General features: G+C 37.3%; 2 long non-coding RNA genes across 4 annotated transcripts; both read left to right on the forward strand.

The window, feature by feature from the left end:
• Positions 1–1066: 1066 nt before the first annotated feature.
• Positions 1067–5988, forward strand: LOC136437011 (uncharacterized). 2 transcript variants are annotated; one of them, XR_010756135.1, is made up of 4 exons: positions 1067–1248; positions 3448–3565; positions 5186–5263; positions 5901–5987. It is a non-coding gene; the product is annotated as an uncharacterized lncRNA (long non-coding RNA). The 2 variants fall into 2 exon arrangements; XR_010756136.1 differs by lacking the exon at positions 1067–1248 and adding an exon at positions 1707–1766 and having other exon boundaries at positions 5901–5988.
• Positions 5989–6898: 910 nt separating this feature from the next.
• Positions 6899–14338, forward strand: LOC136437012 (uncharacterized). Of its 2 annotated transcripts, none has more exons than XR_010756138.1 (4): positions 6899–7007; positions 10270–10326; positions 10738–10854; positions 10987–14338. It is a non-coding gene; the product is annotated as an uncharacterized lncRNA (long non-coding RNA). The 2 variants fall into 2 exon arrangements; XR_010756137.1 differs by having other exon boundaries at positions 13071–14338.
• The last annotated feature ends 5288 nt before the right edge of the window (positions 14339–19626 follow it).

A 19626-nucleotide genomic window follows, 5' to 3' on the forward strand; every position in this document is an offset into this window, starting at 1 on the left:
GGTGGTTGGTTGGTTGGTTGAACTGTATAAATTATTTTCCGGATATGTTTGTTTGTTTGTTTGTTTGTTTGTTTGTTTGTATGCATGTATGTGTTTATGTATATGTGAATGTGTATGTGTGTTATAATACACCAGATGGAGTCCTATTGCACAACGACGTTTTGATGTTTCGACAATTTCCAGAAGTCATAGATATTGGCAACGATCCCCAAAAATGAACTATGACACCACCCCTCTCACTTGTTAAAAACTGGTTTGACGGCTTACTGAAATGAGTCATTGTTGTAATCGGACTCTACCGTTGGCATTTACCCAGGGAGCTTTAATTAGAGACGCCCTGTCTGGTCGGGGAAACGTAAAGACCTGCACACACCGCTGTCTTTACAAGGCACGTTTCTACATTTGGGAAATCGTCTCTAGTGACTCAATCAAGCGTGAATTGGACATCATTTTTACGCATTTCTCCTTTTATTCTAGACGAATTACTTCAGACAATGGTTGCTTTATGTTGATATGGTTCTAAATATACATACATACATACATGTATATATATAAAAGGACAAACGCACTGTGTAGTTTATGTTCCAGATAGAAGTTTTGTCAATATACATTTTGTGGCCATCAATAACTAGTTTAGTGTCATTAGACGCTTAATATGACGTCCGTCAAGTTTGACGCTGCATCTTAATTACGAAAAAAATCAAATATCGTCATGCTGAAGAAATTAAGAGAAAAATCGGATCAGACTATGTGGAGACTCAGGCATTTCTTATACAATATTACAAAAGGCAGGGGAGCTACACATTCCTCGGTTGGTTGCTCTTTAATAATAACTACCTATCCGGATACCTATCAATTTATCAGTGCAGTGTCACACAAGTATGCACACTAGTCTTGTTGCCCCTCCCCCCCCCCCCTCTGAGTTGAATGACTTCAAAGTTAAAAATATATGCGTTTTTTTCATTTTTTATTATAGTTTTAGAACTACTTTGTACCTCGAACATGTACTGATATGGTGATTCGGGGATGGTATTTTTCTAGAAGCGATGATGCATTGCCAACTAGCCCAAAAATGAACTATGACACTGCCCCTCCCACTTCTCTTGAAACAACTGGTTTGACGGATTACTAAAATGAGTCATTGTTGTAATCGGACTCTGCGCTGGTATTTACCCAGGTAGGTGTGGTTAGAGACGCCCTGTCTGATCGGGGAAACGTAAAGACCTGCACACACCGCTGTCTCACAAGGTACACTTCTACAGATCGCCTGTTGTGACTCAATCAATTGTGAGTTGAGAATTTTTTATTCAAGCCTTTCTCCTTTTATTCTAGACGAGTTACTTTATGCGATGGTTGCTTTATGTTAACATGGTTCTAAATATATATGTATTTATATGTATATATATTTATATATACCTGTGTGTAAATCTTTGTGTTTGTGTGTGTGTGTCTGTGTGTGTGAGTGTGTGTGTGTTTGTGTGTGTGTGTTTGTGTGTGTGTGTGTGTGTGTGTGTGTGTGTGTGTGTGTGTGTGTGTGTGTGATCAAAATGCCGGCGCAGTTAAAATTCCGTGTTTGTTTGACACTTAACCTTATTGGGGGAACCCAGCATGTGTCATGATAAAATTATAGCAGTAAAATTGACTCCGAGAGTGCCAAGACCCCACAACTGACGTTTAATTTTTTTTTCTACAAATGGAGTGGAGCTGCACCTTGAGCGTCTGTTTGAACGGACTAGAAGCTGTTTATACGAATACCGTCCAGTCAAGTATTCATAATTACGACTTTTTCATTCCCTCCCCTCTCATGAACTAAATTAGTTTTGACTTTGGTTCTGTCATTTTGTTTCCAGATTTTTAAATACTAATTTAAAAAATGGTGAATCAAAGATCAATAAATCATTATCTTTTTGTACGACATGGTATGACGGTAAGCTCTCTCCTGTGTAATGAAGTGAGAAAGGCGAGGCTTCCCTTCCCTTAAAAAGAATGTAATGTACAAAGGTTTCTGTCTTGTCATGGCCGGGGGCATATGTTTTAATTCTCTCTCTCTCTCTCTCTCTCTCTCTCTCTCTCTCTCTCTCTCTCTCTCTCTCTCTCTCTCTCTCTCTCTCTCTCTCTCTCTCTCTCTCTCTCTCTCTCTCTCTCTCTCTCTCTCTCTCTCTGTGGGTGCGTGTGTTTGTGTGTGTGTTTGTTTGTGTGTGTGTTTGTGTGTGTTTGTCCCTTCCCCCCTCCGAGTTAAATGACTTCAAATTTTTGAACATATTCGGGCATTTCTTTTTATAGTTTTAGAACTCCTTTGTACCTCGAAAATGTACCGATATGGTGATTCGGCGATGGTATTTTTCCAGAAGCGATAATGCCCAAAATGAACTATGACACTGCCCTTCCCCTTTTTTCTGAAACAACTGGTTTATCGGCTTACAGACTATGACTCATTGTAGAATGATTCCGCCATTGGAAGTTACCCAGGGAGCTGTGGTTATGGAGGCGCTCTGTTTGGTCGGGAAGAATAAATTTGTCACTCTGAACATACTTTGCGTACATTCCTAGCCATGTTTGATCCTCTATCTGGTTTTGTAGAAAAATCACCCCCATGCTAAAGCAAAATAACGTCAAATGTTCACATCTAGTAGACGGATAAAGAAATATATGGACTTGTAGCGTAATCCATGGACCTGCGTCAGTTCTCGGAATCATAATTCACGCTCTATTGCACTCGTCGTTACTGGCTTTCCTAAAGATTTCACGTCGGTTATTTACCGAACAATACAAAAGCGGTGAAAGTATTGATTTCATTCTGTGACTGGTGACTTACGTGGTTCCAAAAAACGCGTGTCTTGATTCTGTACTCATTCTAGAAATCCTTGCATAAATTACATATATAAGTATATATTTTGTGTGCGTGTGTTATTGTGTATGTGTATGTGTGTGTGTGTGTGTGTGTGTGTGTGTGTGTGTGTGTGTGTGCGTGTGTGTGTGTGCGTGAGTGTGTTCGTGAAAAAAGCAAAGGGCACAGTGAAGTTAATATCCACAAACCTTGGTGGCGCTTGAACCAAATAGTGTCATGATAAAAGTAAAAGTGACTACGAAACTGCGGAGACCCAACTATGAACAAAACATTCCCACAGAAGGGAGGTTAGTGTCACTTTGATTGGTTGGTTTAACTGAAAAAATTATTTCCCGGATATATTTGTTTGTATGTGTGTATGTGTTTGTGTGTTTATGCATATGTGTATGTGTATGTGTGTTAAAATACACCATATGACGTCCTATTACACAACGGCGTTCTGATGTTTCGACAGTTTCCAGAAGGGATGTTCTATTGACAACGAGCCAAAAAAATGAACTATGACACTGTCCCTCCCACTTCTCTTGAAACATCTGGTTTGACGGCTTACTAAAATGAGTCATTGTTGTAATCGGACTCTGCCGTTGTTTTTTACCCAGGTACGTGTGGTTAGAGACGCTCTGTCTGGTCGGGGAAACGTTAAGTCCAGCACACATCGCTTTCTTCACAAGGTACGCTTCTACAGTTGGGGGATCGTCTGTAGCGACTGAATCAAGCGTGAGTAGGGATATTTTTCACGACTTCCTCCTTATTTACTAGACGAGTTATCTTATGCAATGGTTGTTTTATGTTAATATAGTCCTATATATATATATATTATATATATATATATATATATATATATATTTAGGACTATATTAACATAAAACAATGGTCTAACGTACAGTACAGTTCAAAGTCCAGTGAGAAGTTTTGTCAATGTACGTTTTGTCAGCCTTGAGGACCAGGTTTCTTCAGACGCTAAGTATGACGTCCTTGAAGTTTGATACAGCTTCTTATGAAAAATCCAATATAGCAATGCCGAGAAAGTTAAGAGAGATAGTGGCTAAGACCGTGCGGAGACACAGCCATTTCTCATACATCATTACAGAAGGGAGGGGAGCTACATATTTCTCGGTTGGTTGCTCTTGAATAATAGCTATCTATCTGGGGCCAATTCCAGTTACACACAAGTATGCTTTTTACAACCATTACCAGACTTACCCGGGATATACCACCAATGGTAAATCCCGATTTTCGTGCAGTGTTTGTGACTCGACAATGTACCGATATGGTGATTCAACAGCTGACAATCGTTACTTCGCAGGGTTGATTTACAAAGTCAGATTGGCATATGTCTTCTAAAACTGTCCCGGGTCAGACAACTCTAGGCTATTCCATGGTGATAATGGTTCGTTCTCACGACACAAAAAGGGTTTAATAAAACACGTTAAAATCACTTGCAAAGTTATTAGAAAAGTTATCAACGTTTTCCCCAACAATTATCGTGATGTTAAAAATACAAAACCATATAAAATACTATTTTATGACGACATCCCAATATATTCACGTTAGCAAGTAGAGAATATATTCGTGCTGGTGACAAGCACCAAAAATGGCCTACGTCACTGCCACTCCCCCATTTTTGTGAAACAACAGGTTGAACAACGTGCCTACGTCAGTCACTGTTGTAATCGGAGTCTATGATTGGTAGAGGCTTAGGGAGCTACGGTTAGAGACGCTTTCTCTTGCCTGGGTACGCGTTGGGTCTGTTCGTAGCGCGCTCTGAATACCAGTTTTTACAAGACACAGTTAATCTTGACGCGTGAGTTGGATTGTATTTACGACGTTTTCATTTTATCTAAAAATGATTACATATGTGTTTGGTGTGTGTGTGTGTGTGTATGTACTTATGTATGTGTGTGTGTGTTTGCATCTGTAGTCTGTTTGTTTGTGCCTGTGTCCATTCACTAAACACATTAGCTCAAGTCATCCAAGAACGCCCAAAAAAACTACTAATGGTTATTAGCAAACGTTGAATGACAGTGTCAAAACGTCGAACTGTTAACACTTGCTACATTGACACAATCATATCAAGCTTCGTATGTTGCCATTGAGTATGGTTGTATAATCTGCTCTTGTGGTGTTTAGAGTCCCTATCAAATCTGTCTTCAGATTTTTTAAAGAACATGACTACACATGCAAAGTTACTGTAAATCAGTTATGTCCGTAACCTACCTACCTTGGCTTAAAAAAATAGGATTTTCAAAATAGTACACACAATAAATGTTGTTTTTGAAATGGATATAAAATGATGGGCATTGATTAGAAATGTGGTTCTTTCTAATTTTTTCCCAGAATAAAGGCTTTCAAACATGAGGGTTCTCGGCGTCATCGTGCTTGGATGTGTGGCACTCCTTTCTTCTTCCAGTTCAGGTCAGCTTCGAACATTTTAAATCATCTAATCTCTTTTTCTTTTACAAACTGTTCTGTAACGTCAATGTTAAAGGTATTATATTGAAAATATATAAAGAATTTCCAATCTCCATCTCAATAGGAAAGCAATCCTGCGTGTCAAACTTTCCTGTTCTTGGGTTTCTGCACTGACATCACCTTGAGACAATATCAGCTCCTGTTCTAAAACAAATTGAATTATCTTGCCCGAAAAAAACTTTCTTCACCTCAACGAGATACCAATTCATAGTTTGATGAATGTTGGGCTTGAAATATTCCAAATAGGAACCTGGAAACCTTTTATTGTCCTGTTATATGGTTTAATGGTACCTAGCTGATCAAATCGCACGGTAATAAATGGAATACAGGACGATTGTTCATAAATTTCCTTCCCCCATCACTTGTAACAGAAAATTAAAATCATGATATATCATTTATGTATAACCATTCGGAAGAAAAGCCATTAAGTTAAAAAAAGAGTTCAAGATGAATCTCATCTGTTCTTGATTTGTCCATCATCAACAACAATCACTTTCATAACAGAAAGGTTGATGGGTACCTCGTGATGGTTCTTTTAATACACTAAAAAAGGTCACTTATTGTCGTTATCCTGTTTCAGCTCTCAACAGTAACCGGAAGCTGGCGGAAGTGGTCGAGAAGCTGGAGAACGGACTTCTCCAGATATTACTGGTAGGTAACCAGTAATAAATAAACTAGTAATAAATAAATAAATAAACCAGTAACCTCAATGTGGTCTTGGGTTTTTAGCATCGCTTTGCACGGATACTGGCTGTTTCCTAACAGAAAAGAAGTCCATGCAACGAATGCTCGATCTATGGAAAGAAATAAGGTTGCATCAAATCAATGTTCGTTACGTACAGTATCTTTACTTTCCAGGCAGAGGTTGGTGGGGAAGATTGTGACCGTTTTATCATAGTGAAGTGAAGTAAACTTTATTGCTCAACAATCGTATCATATGCCCCGTTTTAAGTCAGCTCTCGGTGGACCCCGTGGGTGGACCCCTAATAAAACTATTTCCGCTACCCATCTACAGCTTGCGGAAAATAGGGGCTCGGGGAGGGACTTTGACACATTTCCCAAAGAACCACTCCTTCTCCTTTGAGCCTGCGAAATGGAGTAGAGGTTGGTGGGGAGGGCGGACAAAAAACGGAAATATGATAAAACGGTCACAATCTTCCCCACCAACTTCTGCATGGAGAGTGAGTATCTTGACAGACAGACATATTGGAAAACTAAAGAACGTGGTATTTATTCTCATTGATGCCAGTGCTGCTTTTTTTCAATTACTGAAGAATGATGGACAAGGCTACCATCAATCGATAAACAATTATTATTGTCTATTAATATATTGTTTAAAGTATTATTCTTTGATGAAAAATTGTGCTTCGAGCGTAAATTTTTGTTGTTGTTGTCGCTGTTGCCGGTACATTATCTGTAAATGTCACTAAACGTGTGCGCGACAACCATTTCCAACAAATCTGACTTTTACCTTACATCGAGTAAAGAGTTGGATAATAGCACAAACTTCATGCATGCTGTGAATGCTGAAAGCCAACTAGTAGAGGGTTGAAAAATAACACATTAGTACAAAACAATAAGGAGCTTTTATTTACATTATAGATTCATAAAAATTGTTCATTACATACAGCTGCTGACAAGCTTAAGGAAGAGCAACAAGACCTGTCTGAGTGGGGGAATCGTGAAGGTAGTAATTATCTCATTTTCTTCTTCAATTTTTCGTATTTACTATTTCAAAGTTAGCTAACAAGTACAGACAAACTCAAGTAATCTGGCATCAACCCCACCAAATAAGTAAAATAATTCAACTAATAAGCACACATTGTACATATTTTGTTGAATCAATGCATGTAATTTCAATTACCATTAAAAGAAATTAACATAATAAGGACAATCATATTCAATAACTAGTATTTGCTAGTATGTAGTAAGTGTAAATCACGGTTTCAATTATTATGTGCAAATTATGATAAGCATCATTGAAAATTCGCAATACGAAATATTCAAGAAGGGGTCAATCCACAAAGCTAAACCAACAAATAATGTTAACAGTAAAGATCTCCGCAAAGACAAGTAACAAAGATACCAATGTGCTATTTCAAGATCAGGGTGCGCCAATAGCAAACTGCATCGTTATAACATTCGTACGTTGATTTTATAACCTCGTTATGATATTTAACAAATAAGCTATCCAAATTCAATTATATCTCAAACAATCATGACGCTTGTTGGTAGATAGATGTCAATAATTTTATATTATGACCTGCCAGAAATTAGCAGAAAATTCATATTATGCAATTGACTTGAAAGGTGTATTCAAGGAGAAATATAAGCTTTTAAAAAATGTGTAAAAATTGAAATAAAAATATTAGCAGCATTTTAACCCTCAAACACTTTTTTGCTGCTGAAATGACAGAACGGGATGAAAAATTACCCCAGAATGTTTTGTTCACTTAAATCTTCCTTTTCACTTTTTCTGCTAATTGTTATTGTTATATTGCTTCATCAATGTAAGAGGAATGTTTTGGCATGTTTAGGTTTGAATAATTCCCATCCTTTGGCATAATTCATGCAAAAAGATCAGAAGGACCTCAATTTGATCTCAATTTTGACCGGGAGGGGATTTTTGAGGCCAACGCAAATTTTCATGTTGCATAACTCCTAAATGGCTCAATCTAGAGCCACCCAACTTGGTGACTTTTCATAAAACGTCCTTCACAAATATTTCAAATCAATAAAGCAAGTTCATCGTTTTTCGTGTTGCCATGGCAACGAGTGTTTGACGAGGCATATTTTTAAAAATCTGCTAATTTCAGTTCAAACAATGACGTTTCGAGGCTTTTTTGGTACACTACATTAATTTTATTTACTCACATTGTTATCATCATGTATCATATAATGTAACTCTCATGATTTAGCGTTGATATCTCAAACTGATTTGATGACGTCATCGGTAAAAAATCCAAGATGGCGAGTAGAATCACTTATAGTCAATTCCACATTACCGTGTGGGTGTTTGTTGCCTTTTTTTCTTACATTTGCAAAATTTTTGTAACAATCTAAGGGAGATAACTCAGATAAGTAACACTTTCCAACACTTAGTTGATGTTCTAAATAGTTTCTGTCGCGTTCCAACATGTTAGACAAATTTCTAACATTGCACATGTTATTATTTTTTTTCGGAACAGTTGCAACACAGATTCATCATTTGTTCCTGCATGTTCTAACATTATACAACCATGGTGTAACTGGGTCAGTGGGCTGGGAACAGGGCATTTCACTCATCCCTTCAAAGTATAGGTGCCATGCTTAGACACCTCAGGACAAAGGTCCAGACGTGAAATCTGAAAATATACAGAGGCAGACAATAGAGTGCGATTAGCAACTACTTTTTTGTGGGCAATAACCCAAATCTACTATTTGAATAATGATGCAAATTGTTGGAACATGTTCCAACAGTGAAACAATCACTTAGATGTTTAAAAATTGTTCTAGGTAAGAGGTATTTGTGCAAATACTTTCAAAATATTTCCAAAATATATAGATAAGTTCAAACCTGTTCAAAATTTCATTATTAATTGTTTGAACAATTTAGAACAAGTTTTTTACTAAAAAAAGTCTTTTATCTAAAATTGGTCAAACTTCTTACCAATATTATCTGAAAACCCTCTCGGTTACATAGAATTGACTCTAAAATAACGTCATTACGACATCATGTTAGGTCATAATGAAACAAAATGTATCATGCTCGTATTACTAGTATTTTACACGTGCACGTGCACGTGAAAATGTGGTGGTCATACACTGAGTAGTTTAGGAGTTACAGAACGTAGGTCTCAAAACGGCAAATTATTTTTGTTGGGGTCAAAAATGACCCCAGTCTGACACAATAGACGTTCCTCTATGATATTAACAGTATTGTGCCAATCTCCCTAGAAGACTAGGAGAGGTTAGAAAATATTTTACTGAACACGTTGATGAAGGTTAGACATCCAGGTAATAAGATACGCAAAATAAAATACTCAAGCAACTGGATAAGATTTTGAAACAGTCAGACGTTTCAGACAGTATCCACTGTCTTTCGTCAGTGACTAACGATAGAACACCAGGTTTTATACCAAAACTCTGAATAGATATGTTAATGAGGTAAAGACAATTTAGGATGTCTTGAAGTAGTCTTTAAAAAGAAGATTAATTCAAGACAAAGTTTATGCCAATAGTTCAATTAGCTACTAAAAGAAAGGTACAAGGAACATTGCAGAAAGAGCGCTAACCGCTACTCCTCTGCCATTTACCACCATCTAAAACACAACCAGGGACACTTATTCAATCTCGAATCCACGGACATCCTAGATCGTGAAGAACGCTGGTTCGAACGGGGAATTAGAGAAGCAATATATGAGAGGATGTACAACCCCGCCCTCAACAGGAAAGGGGGTCTACGCGTTCAACTTTCAGGCACCTGGGATAATGCACTGCCCACCACCCCCCCACCCCCGGACAAGCAACATTTAGTTACTGTACTAGAACAACAGTAGCTAATTGAACTATTGGCATAAACTTTGTCTTGAATTAATCTTATTTTTAAAGACTACTTCAAGACATCCTAGATTGTCTTTACCTCATTAACATATCTATTCAGAGTTTTGGTATAAAACCTGGTGTTCTCAGTCCTATCGTTAGTCACTGACGAAAGACAGTGGATACTGTCTGAAACGTCTGACTGTTTCAAAATCTTATCTAGTTGCTTGAGTAATTATTTTTGGCGTATTTTACTGAACAGTTCGGGCATTGAATGAATGATTGCAAAATAGCTTGACCTGCTTAAATGTTGTTAATTCCAACATCCCATTAGCCGCCAAGTTGATATTGATACACGGGCAGCTAAAGTCATCAATCAACCTTTCATTTAGATATTACAATTATCCTTTACTGTCATTCACATACAGCTGGAGGCGACAACAAGGAACAACAAGACCTTTCTGATCATGAGATGGTGAAACGAGGTAATTTTTTTTTTAAACCGGTCGAAAATAGGTTTTTAAATACAGACACAGCGGTGACACACTGAATCTTAGGTAATCGAATCAGTCCCACTTTCAATCAAGAAAAATAATTAAACTAACAGAAAAATATTGATACATATGCTGCAAAAAATGTAAGCAAGCAATCATAACAACTTTGCTATCATGTTTATTATTTCAACAAATAATTGTTGCGTATACAAGTTGCAAAAGGCAGCGATTTTTGTCGCTAAGAAGTGTTTATTTATAAATCGAGGTTTTTAACGCATAACTCATGATTATCAATACTCATAACCTACACTAGATTTGTTCTTATACCCTGACAAATCAATAAAACAGCAAATAATACGAAAATACAAAAGAGCTGACAGAACCCGGTCTATGCCTTTTCAGGGTGCCGCTGGATAGGTACTGGTCCGTTCTGCTACCCTCGCGACTGTAACTCGTGGGAATACCAGGCCGAGTCTTCACCTTGCGAGGCAGCTGGCATCAAGAAAAAATGCTGTGCCGGTGAGTCAACCGCAAGCAATATTGAGATATATTCGGAACGCATAAGGCATAGTGGGTAACGGCTAGTTGGGCATTCTTAAGTATTACGTACATTTATGAACATCCGGTAACGGCAGGACGTTTGGCCCACAGCCCAGCGGTCCTGTGTTTGAATGCCCACAGCCCAGTGGTCCTGTGTGTGAATCCTGTCAGTGACACTGTGCCGAGGAAAAGTATGATAATATGACGTTCCTCACTGCACACCGGAGTAAAATGGGTACCTTATTTGGCTGTGGAGGTAAAAAGCGGTGAAAAAAGAAGGTTAGTCTCCGGTTTCCGATACCGTGCCCCAGACACATCGGATAACACCCCCACTGTCCTTACGGAATAAAAAGGCAATGAAACCCCCTAGCTTGGACCACACAAGAAATCCACTGTCCCTACGACCTACACGACCTACTGACGATCGTTGAGCTCAATAACTCTGAAACAAAGTTAGCTCGAGTGCCTTTTGTTCCGCTAGGAGCTCCTGATCTTCACGCCTTGAAGGGCATAAGACACCAGTGACATCAACATTAAGAAATTTCCTGAAATTACATAAAACATAATACTATTGTTTGATAACATAGACATTTTTACAAAATATTCACATTCACACTGAACCAGAGATACTAAAACAGGAGGTTCCTCCACAGTACGTTAAAAAAATAGCAAGGGGACCAGGAAACTAATCATTTTGAGTATTTATCAAGATTTATCCTCATGCAAAACTGTAAGACAATTCACTGATCCCCTCTTAAGTTATCTTATTAACAAACTAGAGTTCCACGACAAAATACCTTCGCCGAATGATTTTAACCTTTATGAGTGACGTATTATAGGAGTGTTTCTCATCACTTATAAATCATACAAGTTGATTGTCTTAAAATATGAAATGTCCAAAGTATGAGGTAAACAAATGATGAGCTCAACTAAGAAGGTTATGCTAATACTTATCATCAATAATGCAATTAGCATAATTTGATTCAACGATGTGCACATTCACACAACTTCCCGATGCCACAAAAAAGTACTAAATGTATGAACTTGCCATCATTTGCCAGTGTGGAATTATAGAAGTTACTCGTGAAGTATGCAAATTAGGCCCACATTTGCATATTTCTATCTATCAACATTCCTCTCTTCCTCAGTTACAATTTGAATAGTCATATCATGGAACAAAGCGGATTTTTAAGTTGCCTCATTAATTATGTAAATGAGGATCTCATTTGCATAATTATCGTCCAATCATACTAAGCATCACACAAGCTATCTACATACCAAAAATCATGACCATCCATACATGACATCTTGTTATAGTATGTTCTCATTAATTATGCAAATGAGGTCTTAATTTGCATAGTTCATAACAAGTAATATTTCTCTCTTCCTGAGTTACATATGTCACATGTTTCGGAGTCCTATAATGGAATTTGGCGGATGTATAAACTTTCCTCATTAATTATGCAAATTAGATTGTGATTTGCATAAGAAGAAACCAACCATGTACATCATCACTCAAGCTATCTACTTACCAAAAATCATTACCATCCATCATGCCCTTCTTGAGTTATTCCCTTTCAAAGTCAGACGCAAAACCTGCTCCTGCAGTTCCAAAAAAGCCGCTAGGGGCCCAAACCCATACCACTTACTCCCTGTCCAAAGATCTATCTACCACTTAAAAATCAGTCCCATAGCATGTCCAGAACGCGAGATATCAAAACAGGAAGTTCCGCTGCAGTACCGTTAGAAGCCGCTAGGGTGCCCAAAATCTAATCGTTTTTAGGTTTAATCAAAACCTACCAACATACCAAATACCAAAACAATCTATCGAGGCATTCTCGAGTTATCCTGGTCCACTACAGAAACACACACAAACGCTACCCTCTGCATAACCTTCTCAGCGAAGGTAACAAACACAAAAGCAAAAATACCATGTACGCCCCTGAAAACATAACCTTCTTAATAAAGGCAAATAAACATGGCTTAAAGAAGTCGTTCTGAAATATGACAATAATTGATAAAAGGCTAGCTGTACTAACAAAGGCAAAATATTGTTTAGAAACGAATTGAAAACGTTTTATAAAGTGCAATGAGAATGTAATGATGTAGTAATCTCGATAACAAAAATTGTAATAATTGTACAAAATAGTTCTTTATTTGTTGGATATTCACAAATGTTTCCTCTCTTTTCACAGGCATCGACCCAGCTCACAGTTTTCTTCCTGATTAGTATCATTTATTCAGATGAAGGCACACAATGTCCTTTTAATGACAGATTATTTTCCCTTAATGTTTACATCTGCTGGGATAGAAGTTGACGATCTGTAAGGAGAATATTCCATAGTTTTATTAACACTCATTCAGCTTAAGGCACACAATGCCCTTTTAATGACAGATATTGGTTCCCTTAATGTTTACAACAAGACTGTCATGTAAGTTGACGATGTGCATGTAAAAGATGTTATAGTATTATTGTTATTAATATCATGTATTCAGCTTAAGGCACACAATGTCCTTCATATGACAGATTGTTTCCCTTAAAGTTTACAACAAGTCTGCTAGAGGAGTTGACGATGTGCAAATAAAAGACGCCATACCTTTTATTAATTTATTGCTGTTAAGCACCATTTTTTCAGCTTAAGGCAAACAATGTCCTTCTAATGACCGATCGTTACCCTTAATGTTTACAAAAAGTCTGACATAAGAGTTGACGATGTGCAAATGGAAGATACAATAGTTTTATTGCTTTTTACTATCATTTATTCAGCTAGAGGCACACAATGTCCTTCTAATGACATATTATTTCATGACATATATGTTTAATTGAAGTATTTTACCAGATCTTATCAAGTTAATATTATCCATTAGTAACGTTAAGTTAAAGCTAAACCACGGTCTGTACGATTGAAAGTTTAACACTTACAAAAGTAAAGAATGTAAGGTCTGTACCATCTGAGGGCCTAAGGAATAGCTCATACCCTGAACATTACCTTACATCTAACTCCTGTAAAGAATACCTTATGAGCTATGTATGAATACAGGTAGCACAAAAACACTGCATTGTTTTTCTTTTGTCGCTGGTAAAACTTTTATTTGTACAACAATGATGTCAGCTGATTTGTAAGGTTATGCTCTCTAAGATGAACAAAAAGTATGTTGAACAAGTTGTAATGCGTAAAGAACTACAGAATGTCTGCTAGCTGACCAAATGGACTTGTCATTTATAATCACATAATCATTTATATGCTTGAACTAGCAACGGAAAGATGTAGTAATAAAAACGATCATGCGAAGGAAAACCTCTAAAGCAGAGTAATGGTAATTAAGTTACATCGAGATTGTTCAAGTGAACAGAAGACAAGACAATTGAAACCATTGTTGATATCAAGTCTGTAAAACTTAAGCAGGTACGAACACTGCTTTATCTGCTGTTTTTATTGTGACTGTTGATGTTAATGAAGTTTTCCTTGTTTCTTTGCGTGTGTCTTTTAGCATGAAACGTGAGAAAACGTTCGGCTCTGTGAAAAATAGATATCGTTTATTATCATATAGCCAGGTGACCCCAACCAACAATTAACATTGAGATGTGTTTCTAATAATAGATACATTTGGTATCCGAGTTTTGCCCAATCACCAGCCCCCTCCCTCCAGTAAACGGTATATAAGACCAACATGTTTGTTTTATTTATTTTATCTTTTTTATTCAGAAAACAAGAAAACAAGATACACATGGACATGGACATAGTGGCACTACACTCAAGTACATAGACTTATTTTACAGTGCCACAGAAAAGCTAAATAAAAATAGACATAGACAATGACAAACTTAATCAAGTTTCTGAACAAACGTAACAGAAATAAGATAAGATATGACCGAAGTAATGCGTATCAACTTAACGAAAGTGAGTAACAACGTAACTGAATATTTAAATACACAAAGTGATTGAAATATGAAATACATAATACATACAAATGTACAGATCCTTTGATTTTTAAAGGTAATATTCACAGATGATTCAAGGCAATTCCAAGTAGAATACTTAGAACCTCCCTGAATCATTTATAAAGTTTTGTGTCATCAGCATGATTTTGATATTGTAACTGGAGGGTATTGTAGGTGAGCCTTTTAAAAGAACCGCTAGTTTTGCTTTATCAGAGAGATTGTTGAGATCAATGAGATGGCCTATTTCCTGTGTAAAAGTATTGAAGAGTTTTGACCTTTGGTCAGTGTAAGAGGGACAATTCAACATATAATGCAGGACGGATTCAGATGGGCATCCACAACTGCAAGCAGAACTTTGGGCTAAGCTTCGCTTAAAAAGACTGTGATTTAAGTTGTACGTGCCAATGCGAAGTCGGGCGAGAAGGGCGCCGGAGTAGCGGGGACCACACTTACATTTGCAAGGCAAGGTATGGTATACGCGTGATGTTAAGACTACAAGAAGTTGGTATTATTATACAACTTCGTGTTACGTTATGATAATATCATATGTTTTCATCGTATAGCCGAAATTGGCATAATCACTCAAGATTCTTCATTCCTTATAGCACCGCCTTGGGCATTTTTGTTTTCCGTTAAACAATTTTTCATTGATCCATAATGTTTTCTTCGAAGCCAAGGTTAGAGAGAACTGAAATCGTATTTATACTTTTGCATATAAGGTTTAATTGCCGAGAAAATCAGCGGAATTCCAAAAAGGGAGAATTTAAAAAAGAATCTGTGTCAATTTAGATCGTACTGTTTTACTTCAGAATGTGGATCATTTACGATTTTTGGTCACATTTAGGATTATTTGACTTAAATCATGCATTAATTTTGTTCAAACTCGAGCTCATTTTCTCACATAACAAAATATGCAGGAAAATCATAACATACGTAAAGTTTTGGGATTTAAAAACTACAAATGAGCTAATTTCGTTTCAGTTTGTCAATACTCGTTTTTATATCAAATGAATTTTTTCATATCGTATCCTTTTAATGACATGTCGTACAGTTAGCTTTAGCAGACTTTAGGTTCTTTGGATACCTCCCGGGAGCCTCGGCAATCTGATATCCTCCCTTACAGTGGAAAGTAGCCCTTGACTTATAAAAGATTATTAAAAAAAAAGAAGTCTGGAACTTCATAGTCAAAAGATCTCCATGGCATATGAAAATTTACGTAGTCGAGGAAAAGCAACATCGTACCTGGCAAAACATTCCACAAAATCTTTTTTGGCCTACATAATTTCCCTGTTTTTATCTCCATGAAAAATGGAGATATTGTTTTGGGTGTGTCAGTCTGTCTGTTTGTCTGTCTGTCTGTTTGTAATTCCGGACTACTCTAGTCAGCATAACTCAAGAGCCTCTTGATGGATTATGATGATATTTGGTATGTGGGTGGGTGATGTGAAGCCGAAATTCAAGGTCGATTTAGGGCCCCCTGATATGTAACCTTGGTACTGCAGCAGAATTTCAATTTTTGTATCTTTTGACCTGGACGTGCTGTGGTCTTGATTTTTGGGTGGCAGATAGCTTGTGATATAATATAGAAGTGATGTAGGTTTGGGCCTCCTAGCAGCTTCCTCTGGAACTGCAGGGACGTTTTTTTTAAATCTTCTAAGGAGACTAACTGAACAAAGGAACAACAGATTTCCATGATATTTAGTATGCAGGTAGCTTAGACAGAGATATACATAATGAAGTACAAATTATGCTCTTTGTGACTTAATTTGCATAGTTAATGAGGAAAATCTATATTTGCAGTGTTTTCCATTATCAGACTCAAATACATGTAATATATGTAGTTTATGGAAAGTGGAGCATCAACAGATATCAATTATTTAAATAAATTCCTAATTTGCATAATCAATGCAAAACCACCACAATTAATCTAATTGGAAAATTATAGGACTCTCAGTATTGCAACATGTGTGAGTTCGATAAAGGTGCTTATTCTAAAGCATATATTATGCAAATGTGTAAGTCATTTGCATGAATAGAATTGTTCATGGAGATATGAGGTCGTGGAACTCCTGTTTTGTTACTGCTTTTTTATTCAATGGGTAAGCGAGTAATGATAAGTGAAAAGTAGAAGTTGACCAACTTACCTCTGAGAACTTTCATGACATGAAAGTTATTGACGTTGATATTTGTCAAGACATGTCTTTGTTTGGCTGTATTAGGACAACTGTTTGTAGCATGTACAGAATATACTGTATATTTGTACTTATGTCTGGGTGTAGCTGTCTGTGTAAAAGTGTTTAGCACTTCGGGCCGGTTGCATGCTTTTGTTGACAACTGGCAGAGGCAAATATTGAAAGAAAGAAACGCCTTGCGTTTGTCATTAGTAAGAAATACCTATACCATACTATATCATCTCTAAGTCCATGGCTCAAAAGCGACGGGAAGGCGTCGTCCTCTTGAAAATCACTTGTCTGCGTTCTTTCGCCGTTGGAAATTATACGCAACAGTTATACTCCATAAACAAGCCGCAGTTGGTCTAACACGGTAGGTCCAGGGTACGTTCATAGAGAGACGTATACGCTTAATCCTATGATTGACCTAACATTCTAGTCTTGCTGGAAATATTATATCGATGTGAAACTATTGAAACGAAGCTTATTTGACAGGAGATAACTGGAAGTTCTAATAAGAATTGCCAGGCGACGCATGTGGTCCAGGTCTCACTCTGTGGCTGGAAGGGGGCTGTAGCCTGTGGGACAGAAATAAATGTTACCGTTACTAGCTAAAAGGCTATTGATAATAATAACCTTTGGATCAGATGATTGTAAAATATGAATGAAGACCAAGGGTAGACAACAAATTGTTCCCCATATCTAAGTGGATCTGCCAATAATTTCTTACACTTTAGAAAGGTTGGTCGTATTCACTTGAATATGCGGGACATACTGCACATAAACGGCCCATTTGTAAAGGACATGGACACATCTCGACTGCGCTTAGGTTTCAGACCGTGACCCATTCAGGCTTTTGCTAGCCTTATTAGAAGAAAATTGAGTTAGTTACGTTTGTATCTTGTTTAAAACACCAAGTTAGACTTTTGTAGGCTATTCAAGGCGGATAATTGTCCCAGCCCACGACAAGAGAAAAATATGTTTTGTGAGAGGTCAACGAGAACCTTGTAAAACAAAATCAATGCAAGTAAATTTTGTAAAAAAAAATCCTCAACATTTGTCCTAGTAACGTAAAAATCTGTAGAAAGAATCTACTATCAGAAGAAGTATATTATGCAGACTTTAAACTTTTTTATTGAATGGTTTATTTACGTCCCGAGACATAACATGCAGTAGCAGCTTACATTAGCTGAAATGAAGTATGATTTAAATATCAAATTAGTCTAAAAGCAATAAAAATACAAACAATAAACATTAGATATCTTACAGTACTCGATTCAAAATACATGCGTACTCGTCTAAGTGCTTATTTGCGGCACTAACACTTTCCCATTGAGTAGGTCAACCAGGCAAGGTAGTGCACTCTTGCGTTGTCTAGCGATACTATATTCAAATTGCGTTTTCTGGTGTTTAGACCTAAGGCTCTTGCCGTGGAGACCCACACGGTTTGGACGCAACCAATTAGTGAACAACGTGGAGTTTAACAAGGAGGTATCATCAAACGTAGCAAATAGCTCGTGTCGTCTGTTGCATAGAGATGGCAATGACAATTGAATCAATGACATGTTGTAGCTAAGTAAGCAAGTATTGGTGATGGTGTCCGAAGTGGCGACAAGACCCAAAATGGCATGCGTTCGTGCGCCACTGCCGCCCGCTCTGCTAGCAGAACAACTGGTTAAACAACTCGGCCATGTCAATCATTGTATTTGGACTCTGTGATTGGTAGATACTTAGGGGAGCTACCATTAGATGTTTTTACTCTAAACGGGGTAGATTTTGCCAAATTTCTCCTCTCTTTTCAATCTGACTTAAAATACCTTCTTCAAGAAGGTTACGTTGGCATGGAGATCCAAGTGTACACGTTTTTCAACAGCACTGATATAATATGGTTTTTAACAGTACTGATGTATGTAAACAAACTCATTAGTATGAACTTTGTTTGTTGGCATGTATGTATGTATGTATGTATAGATTAAGTAGACCTTACGAGAGTCGCTGTACTTTTGTTGTGTCAATAAAGATTGTTGTTGTATAATTAGTTTGAGAAACACTCTTCACAGTGCTATCATATCTTACCTCAGCAAAGTCACCGAGAGACACCAAAATATAGGTATTGAATCCACCATATATTGTTCTATTCTGAAATAACGTTCTAGTTTTCGACATTTTCCAGAGAAGAGATAATGCATTTGCAGCGAGCCCAAAAAATGAACTATGACACTGCCCTTCCCTGAAAAAAACTGGTTTATCAGCTTACTGACTCATTGTAAAATGAATCCGCAATAGGTAGTTACCCAGAGAGCTGTAGATATGGAGACGCTCTGTTTCGCCAACAAGAATAAATTTGCCACTCTTATCATAGTTTGCGCACATTCCTAGCCATGTTTCCTCTATCTACTTTTTGGGGAAAAGAAAGCCCTTATAAAGGAAAGTGACACATTTCACATTTAGTTGAAAGGTAAAGAGATATATGCAGCTGTAGTGTGATCCATAGATCTGCGACAGTTCTCGGATTCATTACTTACGCTCGATACCTCTCGTCGTTACTGGCTTTCCAAAAGAGTTCACGTCGGTTGCTGACCGAACAAAACTAAAGCAGATTGTGACTTGAGACTTTAGTGGCTCTAAAATGTCTTG

Source organism: Branchiostoma lanceolatum, chromosome 6 (assembly GCF_035083965.1).
Source record: "Branchiostoma lanceolatum isolate klBraLanc5 chromosome 6, klBraLanc5.hap2, whole genome shotgun sequence".
Taxonomy (NCBI): Eukaryota; Metazoa; Chordata; class Leptocardii; order Amphioxiformes; family Branchiostomatidae; genus Branchiostoma; species Branchiostoma lanceolatum.